Genomic DNA, 14,226 nt, shown 5'->3' with positions numbered 1-14,226 from the left:
CTGGCTGAGAGGCACAGAGCTCTCAGCGGTGTCAGAGGTGAAGGTTGGTGGTAATGTCTGTCCTCATTGTTCCCAGAGACACAGTGGACAGTCTCATGGCTTTGGGTACTGCTCCAAGAAGCTTTAGCCTCTGAGAATGATTGGTCCTTTTCTGTTAAAACTAGCTAGACTGAGTTGGTTCTGTTGTTTATAACAGAAACCCAGATACAATCGTTTACAGAATAAATTCACAATTATGATGATTTTTAATATTTTATAAACCCAGATCATTAATATATGAGAATTCCTGAACGTAGAGGCTAGCCAGTGGTGGCACATCCGTAGGATACAGAGGAATTACAACTTAGTTGCATTTGTTCTTTCTCCTCCTCTCCTTTCCTCCTCTGTATACATCCATCTATAGGTCTATACCACCACATTTCCAGAATTAATGAATGCACAAAATAAAAACATATGCTGAACCTGATATCTATGTTTTTGCCCATGTTTTCCAAGACACAAAGAAACACAATGCTGAGGCATCTCTGAGAATTTATAGAATTTCAGAACAGAGTTGTGAAAGGCAGCGAGGGGTATGAGAAAAAGCATTGGCATCTAGTCCTAGTTCAATAATGCACCAATCATGTGATCTTGGGCCTCTTTGACCTAGTTCCCTCCTCTGTAAGTGGTAGGGTTGTGTTAATAACAACAGCTATTATTTATTGAGCACATACTTTGCTAGTCACTGCTGAAGGAGTGATAAGTAATATTACTCTCTCAGGCTAAGAGAGGAGCTATGCGAGGTTAAGTAACTTGCCCAAAGTCACACAGTTAGGCAATGGCAGAGCTGGACTATGGACTTTGACACATTGTTACCAAAGCTTTACTCTTTAACCTTCATTAGGTGATCTCTTGTGTTTCTTTCAGCTATACTCCTCTAAATAAATGTATTCTTTTGTAAGTCTAGATAAGAACCACAAGGAAGATGTAAGCTGACTTTCACAAGCAACTCTATGCATTTTGATTTTTAAGCAGCCTAAAGTATTGTTACGTTTCTTGGTAGGCTTAACATCCTGTTAACTCCTGTTGAAACTGACTCAGAAAGAGAAAGAGCCATGAGACTTTGCTGCCGAGGGAACAATCCATGATTAATGATGAATGTGTGTTTGGAATGGCACAGTGATAAGGCAGACACCCTGGGGTGGGGTCTGTACCAATAGTGAGGGACCAGCAAGCACAATGGTGGCAGTAGCAGCAGCTATGCAATAGAATTAAAATCCTTGATGGTTATAGAACAGCCAGAATAGGACTGGCAACCGCAGATCGGTCCCAGCATTGTCATCATCATAATGAGGAACACCCATGGAGTATTTCTTTCTCTGTACCCGGCAGTGTTCTAAGTATTTTATATACATTATTTTATTTAATCTCTTTTTTGGCTAATATATTTCTATTTTTACTATAGATAAGTGTATATATTTATAAAAATAGTTTCATACAATATTAAGTTTTTGTCACCTGCTTTTGTAATTTCATATATTGTGAGTATCTTCCCTTGTCTTTTAAAAAAATTATTAATTAATTAATTTATTTTTGGCTGCACTGGGTCTTCATTGCTGCACGCGGGCTTTCTCTAGTTGCGGCGAGCAGGGTCTACTCATTGTTGAGGTGTGCGGGCTTCTCATTGCGGTGGCTTCTCTTGTTGCAGAGCACGGGCTCTAGGCGTGCGGGCTTCAGTAGTTGTGGCGCATGGGCTTAGTTGCTCTGTGGCATGTGGGATCTTCCCGGACCAGGGATCGAACCCGTGTCCCCTGCATTGGCAGGAGGATTCTTAACCACTGTGCCATCAGTCTTCCCTTGCCTTTGAAAACAGAGTTTCTCAAACTGTGAAGGACCAGGGATTTTTCCAATCCTTTCAGACCAATATTTCGTTAAGTTACTCTGATCATGCAGTTGAATGTCACAGCAATGTTAAATTGGTATTAAAGTTTCTAAATGCTTACTCACAATTTCTGTATTTATCTCACAGTGAATTGATAACTGTTTATAGACTGGTTCTGATCTACAGATCATACCTTAGGTAACATTGTTTTAGAACACCTAAAATTACTGCATAGTATGAAGAAAAACCAATTTGATAACCAATCCTTTTGGGGATATAACACTGTTCAATGGCAATCACTCATTCACTGGCTGGCTCTACTAATTTTACTGCTTTGAGAAACAAGGCAAGCTCTGCTGTAAATATACTACACTTTTGTTATCAAATCAACTCCCCATAGCATGTTACCAATTACAGAAACTTGCATTTCAACTTAGTCAGCAGCAAGTCTTCAGTTTTGTTTACCCTGCCTCTGACATCTGCCTTCTTTTTTACTGCTGCCATCCTTGTTCAAGACCATAGAATCACAATTCCTGGGCTATTAAAAAGGTCATCTTGGACTTCCCTAGTGGCGCAGTGCTTAGGAATCCTCCTGCTAATGCAGGGGACATGGGTTTGCACCCTGGTCTGGGAAGATCCCAGATGCTGTGGAGCAACTGAGCCTGCAAGCCACAACTACTGAGCCCCGATGCCACAACTACTGAAGCCCGCACGCCTAGAGCCCATGCTCCACAACAAGAGAAGCCACCGCGATGAGAAGGCCATACACTGCAACGAAGAGTAGCCCCCTCTCACCGCAGCTAGAGAAAGCCTGCATGCAGCAACGAAGACCCAACACGCAGCAACGAAGACCCAACGCAGCCAAAAACAAACAAATAAATAAATAAATTTATTTAAAAAAAAGAAGAGTATCACATAAACAATTTTCTGGGGGAAAAAAAAGGCCATCTTAATTGTCTCCTTACCACCAGCGCCTTTTCTTTTTCTTTTTCCTCATTTGAAAAATGAAATGAGCAGAGACTGACTTTAAGGTGTTCTCTAGCTTTAATATTCCATGGTTTATCCCCTGCTGTTCTTATTGATTCTGGCTCTGCTTTGCCCACAATACCTTATCATAAATTTCACATTAGAGTCTTTGCTACAAAAATAATTATGAAAAGGAAGTACAGCCTGGAGATCAGCAGCTGAGATTTGAAAGATACAGCCAGACCCAACATACCAACAATCCAGAAACTGTAACCTTGGCTACCCTGCACTGATGTTTTCTGCTTTTTAATTTGGCACTATACCCCTCCAGGTAATTAATATTTCTGTAACCCTAGGAACGCAACCACTAAGAGTAATGAGAAATAAGAATGAGAATAGTATAGAAATAACGAAAAACAAATTTAAATCCATAGTATTAATACTTTTTAATCGCTTGAAGTATAAAAGTAGTAATAAGTTTTTTAATCAATATAATCTGTTTTTTAGTTTGATAAATGTGTATATATTATTTAAGAAGACCTGATATATCAGATACGATTTTTAATTAATAAATATGAAATTTTATTATACACTTGTTTCATTAAATAAATAATGTTTAAATTTGTTTTGATTTAGTGTCTCATAATAACTCATGTTTAGTTAGTGCAGTAAGTTAGCATTAAACAAAATACATATAGCAGTGAGCATTCCTTTCTGTGAAAAGCTCCATAACATTGAAGATCCCATCTGCACTCCCACCGTTGCCCTCAAGGAAGAAGGCCATTTTGTGTTTCAGAAGATTGGAAAGAAGGAGCGGGAGAAGATAGAGACCAGTTCCCTGAGGTGAAGATGGATTCTGGTCTGACTTTCGGGGCATTTTTCCTGAAACATGGTGGAGGCAGTCCTGAGAGTGATGAAGATCTCAGACCCACTCCCACGTGGCTCCCCAGGAAAAGTAAGAAACGGGGCAGCTGCTGAGTAGGGGCAGCTTGGGGATGCCTGGGGACTGAAGCAAAGTGTCATCATTTGGGGAACAGATGGTACTCTTCTTCAAGCATGGTATGACAAGAGTAGAGGTGGCTGCCTGTAAATAATTTATGCAGGCAGCAATAATCAACATCTCAGCGCTGATCAAAATGGACTGAAGACCAGAATCCTTTCCCCCAAATTTTCTGGATTGTATACAATGACCCAGATTGTTTATGATACTAGAGAGGGGTGCAGCCCGTCCGCCTTATATGCATTCTCCTGTATAATCAGCTAAACAAGATGGATTAAATATCCCACAAATCCTGTCGAGTAGAAAGCTTAGGCATGCGTATCTAATTTAGAACAATAAAGAAAATGATGTTTTTTTGGATCCACGATTGTGGAGCAGATTCACATCCTTTACAAATATAGTGGAGCCCAGTGTACTCAGACTCAGCCTAAGCTATTTAGGACCCATAGAAAAGGGAGACCACTGTGGGATCCCTGGCTCCTGGTGAGTGCGTCCACATTTGACAGGAGATATAAAAAAGGACCACCAAGTGAAGCAGGTGGAGGCAAAGCCCAGCAATGTGGTATAAGCCAAAGATGGTGAACTAGAGCCCAGCCCTTCATTTCTATGGCCTAGGAAACAAAGCCTATGCTTAAACTCCCTTCTCCTGGTTCAAGAAAAGTAATTGTGCCACAATAATAAAACTTTTTTCTGTCTTGAGGAATTCTAAAGTACCCTCAAGAAATCAAGCCAGACCTTGCTTAAGACAGTACAAAGTCTGTTTTACTAAAACTTCTTTTCCCTATGATAATCTTGTGATAATCAAACACATATTTGGTTTTTCTTTAGGAACCTAAGATAGTAAAATACTAAATATATTCACTACAATTTTAACAAGATAATGTAATAGATGAATAGACTAGAAACTCAAGCTTTGTTTTGTTTTGAGATTTACACTATACTTGTAAAGTTTATGGGTAGATGATTTAATATCTAATTAGATATTATTAAAACTTCAGATAAATATATGAATTGTGGTTTCTACCTTAAAGTATTCCAAGAGTTTCCAGGAAATGGGTCTTTTAACTTATGTTCCTTATTTTCAAAGCATGGAAACATATTTGTACTTTCTGCTTGGGAGAGAGTTGGTAAAAGGCCTTGGATGTTCATGGGAAAGTGCTTGGACATATGCTACTGGTAACAGGAAGTCAAAGGTTTGATAAAGAAAATGGCATAATTAGGACTGCTTCATTTTCCCAAGTTTTAAATTATATAAGTAATCCATGTTTACAATTTAAAAAAAATCAACATACAAGTGCTGTCTAAAGGTATCTACTATATGATAAGATATTGGCTTTTAATTTCACATTGGTGTTTTCAAGAGCAGTGATTTAATATATACCAATTCCTTGGTCAGTCACATTCATGCAAAAAAGAAAACAAAGAAAGGATTTTAATTAGGAAAATGAAACAATATAATTTGAAAATATTGATAAACATCTCAATTCTATGATACTATACATAATAGCTCCATTTAATCTTCAAAAAGAGAAGCATGCAAAATGTTAATAAAAAATTAAAGGAAATTATGCTTAATGAAGGAGAAAATAGCCTAATATTTTAATAGCCTCTATAAGTTCAACTGTGTGTGAAAGAGAAGGTAAAAATAATGAGACATAAAGCATTAGTTGTTTTTTTTTTTCCACATCTGCGACTCTACCAAGCATCACAACTTTCATGTTAGTAGGCATTAGGGAAACATTTTTCTATTTTATACATATTAACATAAAATTACCTGTTATGGATGGTTAGCATGCTATATGGCCTTGTGAACTCCAGTTGTAAAAAGAGGAAAGCACTATGATGGAGTGAGGATTTTCTACATAGAGCTCACTAAACTCTGAGCTCTATGGTGGCAAAGGCTGCACCAATTTGTTTCATAATTTTATCCCCAGTGCCTAGCACAGTGCCTGATGTATAGTAAGTACCTAAAATATTTGTCAAATACATAATAATAATAATATCTAGCATTGATTGAGTGCTTTCTATGTGTCATTATTCTAAGCACTAACATCATTTTATACAACTTGCACAAAAACTCACAGACCACTTCATGGGGTACCTATTAGCTTATTTGCTATAGGGCAAAGGTTAAGAACTTCTGGAATCACACAATTGCCTGAATTTTAGGTTTCCTCTGATTCACCTTTGTTGTCCAAAGTATGGAATTTCTTTTCCTGTGTGTGGCTCTGGTCTATAGCATCTTACATACTACTTGATCCCTAACGCTTGCTAGAATTTTAGTAGCTCAGTCATCGTGGGTCTAAAACTTCTCAAGTCCCAGTGCCTTTGAACTCATATCCCATAAATTGTGAATCCTGCTAACAGTCACTCTTTTGTTCTATTTCTGCTCCAGAATTTAGTAAAGGTATCATATTCAGGGTCAATATATCACAATCATAGGAAAACAGAACTGGGAAGCCCATAAGGTCAATTTACATGAATAAAAAAGTATAAATTTGGGGAACAAACAAAGAAAAACATGCAAGGGTCTCAAAAATGTGATTTTTTTTTGTAATGCATCTCTAAAAGATACCTTTAAAGACTATAACCACAATACCATTATCACACACACAAAAATAAACATAATTCCTTAATACCATCAAATATCCAGTCTGCATTCACATTTCTTTGATATCCTCTTATTTTAAATAAATTTTTACTGAATATTTCCCCCAACATTTTATTGTGAAATTTTCATACAGCAAAGTCGAAATAATTTTACAGTGAACACCTATTTTCAGACCACCTAGATGATACCATTAATGTTTTTCTATTTCTGGTTTTATCATATATCTATCCCTCTGTGTATCCATTAGTTCATCTATTTTTTTTTTACACATTTCAAAGTAAATTACAGATATCAGTACAATTTCCCTTAAATATTTACTTCAATATGCACATTATTAACTACAGTAAAATATTTGTTTACTTTTTCTTTTATCATAAAATTTCCAAACAATAAAATGCACAAATCTTAAGTATATATTGAGTTTTGACAAATGCATATATCTGTAACTCAAACTGCTGTCAAGATACAGAATATTGCCATTGCCATCATGACCCTCCCCATTTACTCCCTATCTCCATTACCTAAGAGAAAACCACTGTTCTGATTATTTTCCATAATAGATTAGATTTTACTGTTCTTGAACCTTATATAAATAGCCTTACTCTTTTGTGTGAGGCTTTTTTCCACTCAGCATAATGTTTTTGAGAGTCAGTCATCCACATTGTTGTGGAAATCAGTGATTCATTCCTTTTTTTCCTGCTGAATAATATTCCCTTGTATGAATATACCACAGTTTGTTTATATAGTCTCTGATGGATACCTGAGCTGTTTCCAGTTTTGGGGTATTATGAGTAAAGCTGCTATGAAAGTTCTTATACAAGTCTTTCTGTGGTCAGATGTATTGATTTTTCTTGAGTAAGCATTAATGTCATAGGGTAGGTGCATACTTATTTTACAGGAAATGGTTCCTATCTTTTTTCAAAGAGGTTGTAGCTTTTTACATGGACCAACAATGAAGGTTCTGATTTTTTCACATTCTCGCCAACATTTGGTATTATCAGTATTTTTAATTATCAGTCTTTTTACATTCTAATGAGTGTATAGTGCTATCTCATTTTGCTGTTAATTTGCTTATCTCTGATGACTAATGACATTGAGCACCTTTTTATGTGCTTCTTGGTCATTACCATTAGTTTGTATTCTTTTGTAAAGTGTCTGTTTAAACCTGGATTTAGATCTATCATTTATTATTTGTTTTTTGGATTCTCAGTTTTTTATTCTCTCCTTTCCCTTTTTCTGCCTTCTTCTGGTTTATTTAAATGTTTTTAGAATTTTACTTAATTTTTTTCTCTGCCTCTTTGCATTTTTATTTATGCCTCTTTGAATTATTAATTTAGTGTTTTCTCTAGGGATTACAGTATACAGTCAACTTTTCATATTCTACCTCGTATAACATGTGCTGTGGTCTCAATATTTGCATTCCCCCAAAATTCATATGGTGAAATCTCAATGCCCAATGTGATAATATTAGGAGGTGGGGCCTCTAGGAGGTGCTTGTGTCATGAGGCTGAAGCCCTCGTGAATGGGATTACTATTGTTTTAAAAGAGACTGCACAGAGATCCCTCACCCCTTCCACCACGTGAGGACACAGTGAGAAGTCAGAAGTCTGCAACCTGGAAGAAGGTCTTCACCAGAACCTTACCACCTGTTACCCTGATTTTGGACTTTCAGCCTATAGAACTGTGAGCAATAAATTACTGCTGTTGGGGCTTCTCTGGTGGCGCAGTGATTAAGAAACCGCCTGCCAATGCAGGGGACACGGGTTCGAGCCCTGGTCCAGGAAGATCCCACATGCCACGGAGCAACTAAGCCTGTGCGGCACAACTACTGAGCCTGCACTAGCTAGCCTGCTCTAGCTCTAGCCTGCACTCTAGAGCCTGCAAGCCACAACTATTGAGCCCACGTGCTGCAAATACTGAAGCCTGCACACCTAGAGCCCGTGCTCCACAACAAGAGAAGCCAACGCAATGAGAAGCCTGCGCACCGCAATGAAGAGTAGCCCGGCGCCGCAACTAAAGCCCGCATGCAGCAATGAAGACCCAATACAGTCAAAACATAAATAATAAAAATAAAATAAAAATAAATAAATTACTGCTGTTTATAAACCAACCAGTCTATGTTGTTTTTGTTAAAGCAGCCTAAACAGATTAAGACAACATGTGCAAACTCTGCAACCATGTGGGTTCGTTTAGAGCTCCTGCCTTTCTTTATGCAGTAGTTGTCATATGTATTACATCTACTTACATTATAAATCCCATAAAAAGCCTATAATTTTTGTTTTAAGCAGTTACATGTGTTTTAAAGAAATCAATAGAAAAATAGTCTTTCATATTTACTCAGTTATTTACCATTTCTTAAAGTTCTTCATTTCTTCATGAGTATTAAAGTTTCTAGCTGGAATCATCTCACATCAGCCTGAAAAACTTTCTTTAGCATTTCTTGTAATACTAGTGTGCTAGGAGTTAATTCTTAGTTTTCTTTTATTTGAAAATGTCTTTATTTTGCCTTCATTCTGGAAGGATATTTTCACTAGATATAGAATTTGGGGTTAATAGTTTTTTCTTTCAGTATTTGTTTGATGTTGTACCACTGTCTCCTGGTCTCCATAGTTTCTAATAAGAAGTTAGTGTATTTGCAAACTCTTGTTCTCCTATTTGTAATGTGTCTTTTTTTTTTCCCCATGGCCACTTTTAAGATTTTGCCTTTATCTTTGGATTTCAGCAATTTGACTATGATATGAAAGACATTCTTTGTATTTATCCTAATTTGGGTTTCTGAGCTTCTGGAAATAGAAAACTTTTCTTCTGGCAAATGCTATGTCTTTTCCCATATTTGAGAAAATTTCGGCCATTATTTCTTAAAATTATTTTTTCCTCTTTCTCTCTCTCCTCCTGGGATTCCAATTATATGTGATGTTTTCCCACAGGTTCCTAAAGCTCTCATTTTTTATCCAAAAGTTTTCTCTCTGTCCTTATGATTGGATAATTTTTATTGGTCTATGTTCCAACTGACTGACTCTTCATTCTTCTGTTAGGTCCATCCATCTGTCTCCTTAGCACAGTAGGCAGTGTGCCAGGCTCATAATCTACTATTAAGTTCATCCAGTCAATTTTTTGTTTTAGCTATTTTATTTTCCACCCTAGAATTCCCATTTTGTTCTTTTTTTTAAGTTATGCTTATTAAGACATTATTCGATACAGTAACTTCATGACTTTTGGCAGAGATATACATTTGTGTAACCACTACCACAATCAAGACATGCATACTTCCGTCATCCTCCAAAGTTCTCTTGTGCCATTTTGCAGTAAGCCTCCACTCCTACCCTTTAGCCTCCGTCAACCATTATCTGTATTTTGTCCCTTTATCATTGTCTTGTTCAGAATACCACATCAGTGGAATCATACAACATGTATTTTGTTTTTGTTTTCTTTCACTTAAAATGATGCTTATGAGAGTCATCCATTTTGTTGCATGTAAACTGCTGAGTAGTTTCCCATGTTTTGGATGTACTTGTTTATGCATTCACTAATGATATACAGTTGGGTTCTTTCCAGTTTTTAGCAATTATGAATAAAATTTCCTCAATGATTCTCATACATAGGAATGGGATTATTGGGTCATTTGGCAATTATGTGATGCTAAGCATCTTATAACGTGCATATTTGCCATTAGTATCTCTTCTTTGGTGGGGTATCTGTCAAATCTTTCTTTGCCCATTTGAAAAAAGTGGGTTGCTTGTTTTATTAAGTCATGAGAGTTCTTTAAATATTCTGAATATCAATGTTTAGTCATATAGGTATTTTGAAAGTAATTTTTTTCCAGTCTGTGGCTTGTCTTTTCACTTTCTTAACTGTTGACATTTCTTAACAGTGACTTTTGGAGGGTAGAAGTTTTTAATTTTACGAAATATAATTTATAAAATTTTTCTTAATTTATATTATGATTCTTGCTTTTTGTGCTCCATTTGATTCTTTTTAATACTATTTCTCTGCTGAGATTTTTCTGTGTTTTCACTAATTACAAGAATACTTTCCTTTATCTCGTTCAGCATAGTTATAATAACTGCTTTAAAGTCCTTGTATCCTAATCTTCAAATCTGGGCTACCTCAGAATTAGCCTCTATTGGTTTATTTTTCTTAGAATGTGTCATGCCTGTTTTTTTGGGTTTTTTTTGATATGGCACAGAACATAGATGTGATGGTTATATCTTGGAGATTCTGAATTCTGTTTTATTCTTCAAAAAAATGCTGATATTTTTGTATTGTCAGGCAATTACTTGTTTGAACTGAAACAGAAAACTCTGTCTTTTGAGCAGCAGCTCAAATCTCAGTTCTGTTCTTTTTTCCTTGACAGGATTACTTGCAGTCCTCCTTGTATTTGCATGGTTAAGGATTCAGCTAGAGATCGTTTCATTTTATATGCAGAATTTAGCATGCTTCTCTTAGGCTCTCTAGAGGACCCTCTGTACCCCCTTACTTTCCAGCAGCTGTGGTTGCCCCAAATTCTGTCCTCTGCTCCTTATGACAGAAAGACTGTCTTTTCTCTTAGTTTTGGCCTCTGCATAACAATAACTGCAGAGTTTTCTTATTCTAAAAGTCATAACATTTTTAAACACCCCATGTCAATCCAAGTTTTTACTCCTCTGCAGAGTCTACCTGCTTTTGTTCACTGTTCAAATCTTTTGGATAATTGTTTTTTGTACTTTTCCCCTATATCTATAGTTATTTGTGAAAGAGTTGGTTGTTTAGCAGTTTACTCAGCTATAGGAGAAGCAGAAATCCCGTTGTCATAATTTTTTAAAAAGTTTGAATCATGATCCAAATAAAATCTACATGTTGTATTTGGTTTTATGTCTTTTAAGTCTCATCTATTGATTATCCCTTTACTAATCATTTTCCCCTTTCAATTATTTGTTGAAGAAATCAGGGTTTCTTGTAGAGTTTCTACAAGGCTAGATCTTACTGACTGTATCCCTGTGCTATAATTTTTCACGTTTCTCTGTTCTCTGTATTTCCTAAAAAATCAGATCTAGAGATTAACTAGATTCAAATTCAAAAAGAATTTTTTTTTTTGCTAGATAACTTCATAGATGGGTGTGAATATCTATTAGGAGTAAATCTCATCTTCTTGTTTTGTAAATAAAGGGTTTGGCCCTTCAGATACCATGGTCAATCATTTTCAAATTCTGTCAGTAGTCAGTGGTTTTCAAATTCTATGTTCTAGAAGAATTAAAATTCCTGCAGTCTCTATGAAGATAAATCATGACCTCTCTTCTTCTATGTCAGTTCAGCTTGGCATTTATCTGTTTTATATATTGGAGTTCACTGTGACATTTCATTTGAAGAAATATGCAAAAAGCTTGAAAACAGTGGATAAACTATTAACTAAATTTTCATTATATTATGTAAGTAATATTTAGAAATATTTATTTCCTTTCTTCCTTATTTTCATTCCTTCCTTTCTTCTTTCATTTATTCTTTTCTTCAAAAAATTTCTGAGTACCTATCATGTGGCAGGTACTGACTTAGTCACTGGAAATATACTAGGGAAAAAACAGACAAAACCCCCCTGCTGCCTTCATGGAACTCACATTCTAGTATGGAGAGACAGACAATAAATAATAACATAACAAATAAATATATACTTGTAGTTGATAATGGCTATAAAATTAAAAGGGCAAGGCAAAGGGGACCAGGAGAGCTTGAGGAGGAGCTGCAATTTTTGGAGGGGTAGCCACCTAGCTGATATGGTGAATTTGAGCAAGAATTGACAGAGAAGAGGGGGTAAGTCAGGCACATATGAAGGAAGAACATAAAAGCAGAGAAATCAGCCTGAATTAGGAGTGTGCCTCGTGTCTTTGAGGAGCAGCAAAGAAGCCAGTGTGGCTAGAGGTAAGTAAAGGTGTGAAAGGGAGAGGGTGAGGATGTCAATGAGGATTATGTAGGGCCATGAAGATTATTGTGGGAACTTTGGCTTTAGTATGAAAGAAATTGGAAGCCAATAAAGGTTTTGAGCAGAGTGACATGATCTGACTTATATTTTAACAGGAATATTCCAGTTGCTTCTTTGAGGATAGATGGTGAAGATTTATGGGTAAAATTGGGGGCATGAGTTAGGAGGCCATTGCAATAATTCAGGTGAGAGATGATGGTAGTGTAGAAAAGGGTAATGGAGGGATAAGAACTAGTTTAATTATGGACATATTTTGAAGGTAGAGCCAACAAGATTTGGATTTGTAAGAGCAACACATCTGGGCATTCTTGGTCACAAGCAATAGAAACCAATTCTAACTATCTTGAAGGAAAAAAGGATTTAATTTATTCTGCAAATTCACAGAATCAGTATGAGGGTCAGCCTTGGGAATTGGGAGGAGCTAGAGAGCTCCAGAGGTGTAGTCAGTGGAAATACCATCAAAGATTACTGGACTCAAAGAAGCTGGTCTGCACACTGTTGATGCTATTAGAATGTATCAATACATGATCCTTAACCCTTCCCACATCTTTAGCACATGCTAAAAATTCAAAATCCTTTGAAAGAGCAGATGATGGCTGAGCTTTAAGCATGGGAAGGGAATGTGGCTCCACTCAGACCTATGGCAACAGATGAACATTACCTTGCACTAAAACCATATTCAATGAGGGATTTCTCAAAAGGGAAATCAGACTATTATTAGGAAGGAATGGTTAAATGTTCAACAGCCAGGAAAGCAACAACTGTCCACTAAAATGCTTATGATAGAAAATTTGAAAAGTACCAAAAAAAAAAAGGAAAGAAGGGGAAATAATGTAAATGCAATGGCCAAGATAGAGACACTAAGAACATTTTGTGTATTTCATTAATGTTAATTTTTTTCTAGGCATAGGATTTATAGTTGCACTATACACTTGAATATCACTTACAACAGTATATCTCACCTTTAAAATACCTTCCCCAATGCATTTCTATTTACATGTAACTCTTCCTTCATTATTAAACCCACAGTTAATCTGCTTGTGCTAAATCCTCATGCCAACTGAGGTCAAATATCCACCATTTTTTGAGGACCTGGGTTCCATTTTTATTTCAATTGCATTAGCAATTCCATTTTTCCATTCATTTGAATAGCAGCAGCAAAATATTGCTAAGTACAATCAAAGTATTCAAATTGTTGTCATAGTAAATATCAGTACTACTCTACAAAGACGGAGTTACTGTCAAAACTAAACTGAAGACAAAATCACTTTGGGATAACTTTGATGTCTACAAGTCAGTTGACAGTGTGGAAGAGGCAATTTATAAGTATCAGTTTATAATGTATGAAAGTGTAGGTTGTATAAAAACTGAATTTTTGATATGGATAATTGCCTATGTTCATAAGCACTGGCAAGTTTTATCCAATCAGTTTAGTACTATTAGCGTTAACTCTCTTCCATTCATAGCTGGAATAGGCGTGGTATAAAAAGCATTCAATCCTTGGGTAATTTACTCAACTGTCAATAAAAGATGTAAATTATTTTATCCTTTTGTAAATTTATTAATTTTGGAAATATGCCACTTAATCTTTCCTGAAAAATTGTCATAAATAATGGGTTAGATAAAAGTAAAAATAATAGAAACCTTTTTTAGGGGAGTTCCCTGGTGGCCTAGTGGTTAGGACTCTGGACTTTCACTGCTGTGGCCTGGATTCAATCCCTGGTTGGGGAGCTGAGATCCCACAAGCTGCACAGAACAGCCAAAGAAAAACAAAATCAGAAAAAAAAAAAAGAAAACTTTTAAAATAACTTTAGAAAGGACATCACTGATATTAT

This window comes from Delphinapterus leucas, chromosome 4 (genome assembly GCF_059928025.1).
Source record: "Delphinapterus leucas isolate spDelLeu-1000000601 "Yukka" chromosome 4, BTC_Dleu_Yukka2, whole genome shotgun sequence".
NCBI classification, from domain to species: Eukaryota; Metazoa; Chordata; class Mammalia; order Artiodactyla; family Monodontidae; genus Delphinapterus; species Delphinapterus leucas.
Note: the sequence above shows the minus strand (reverse complement) of the source record.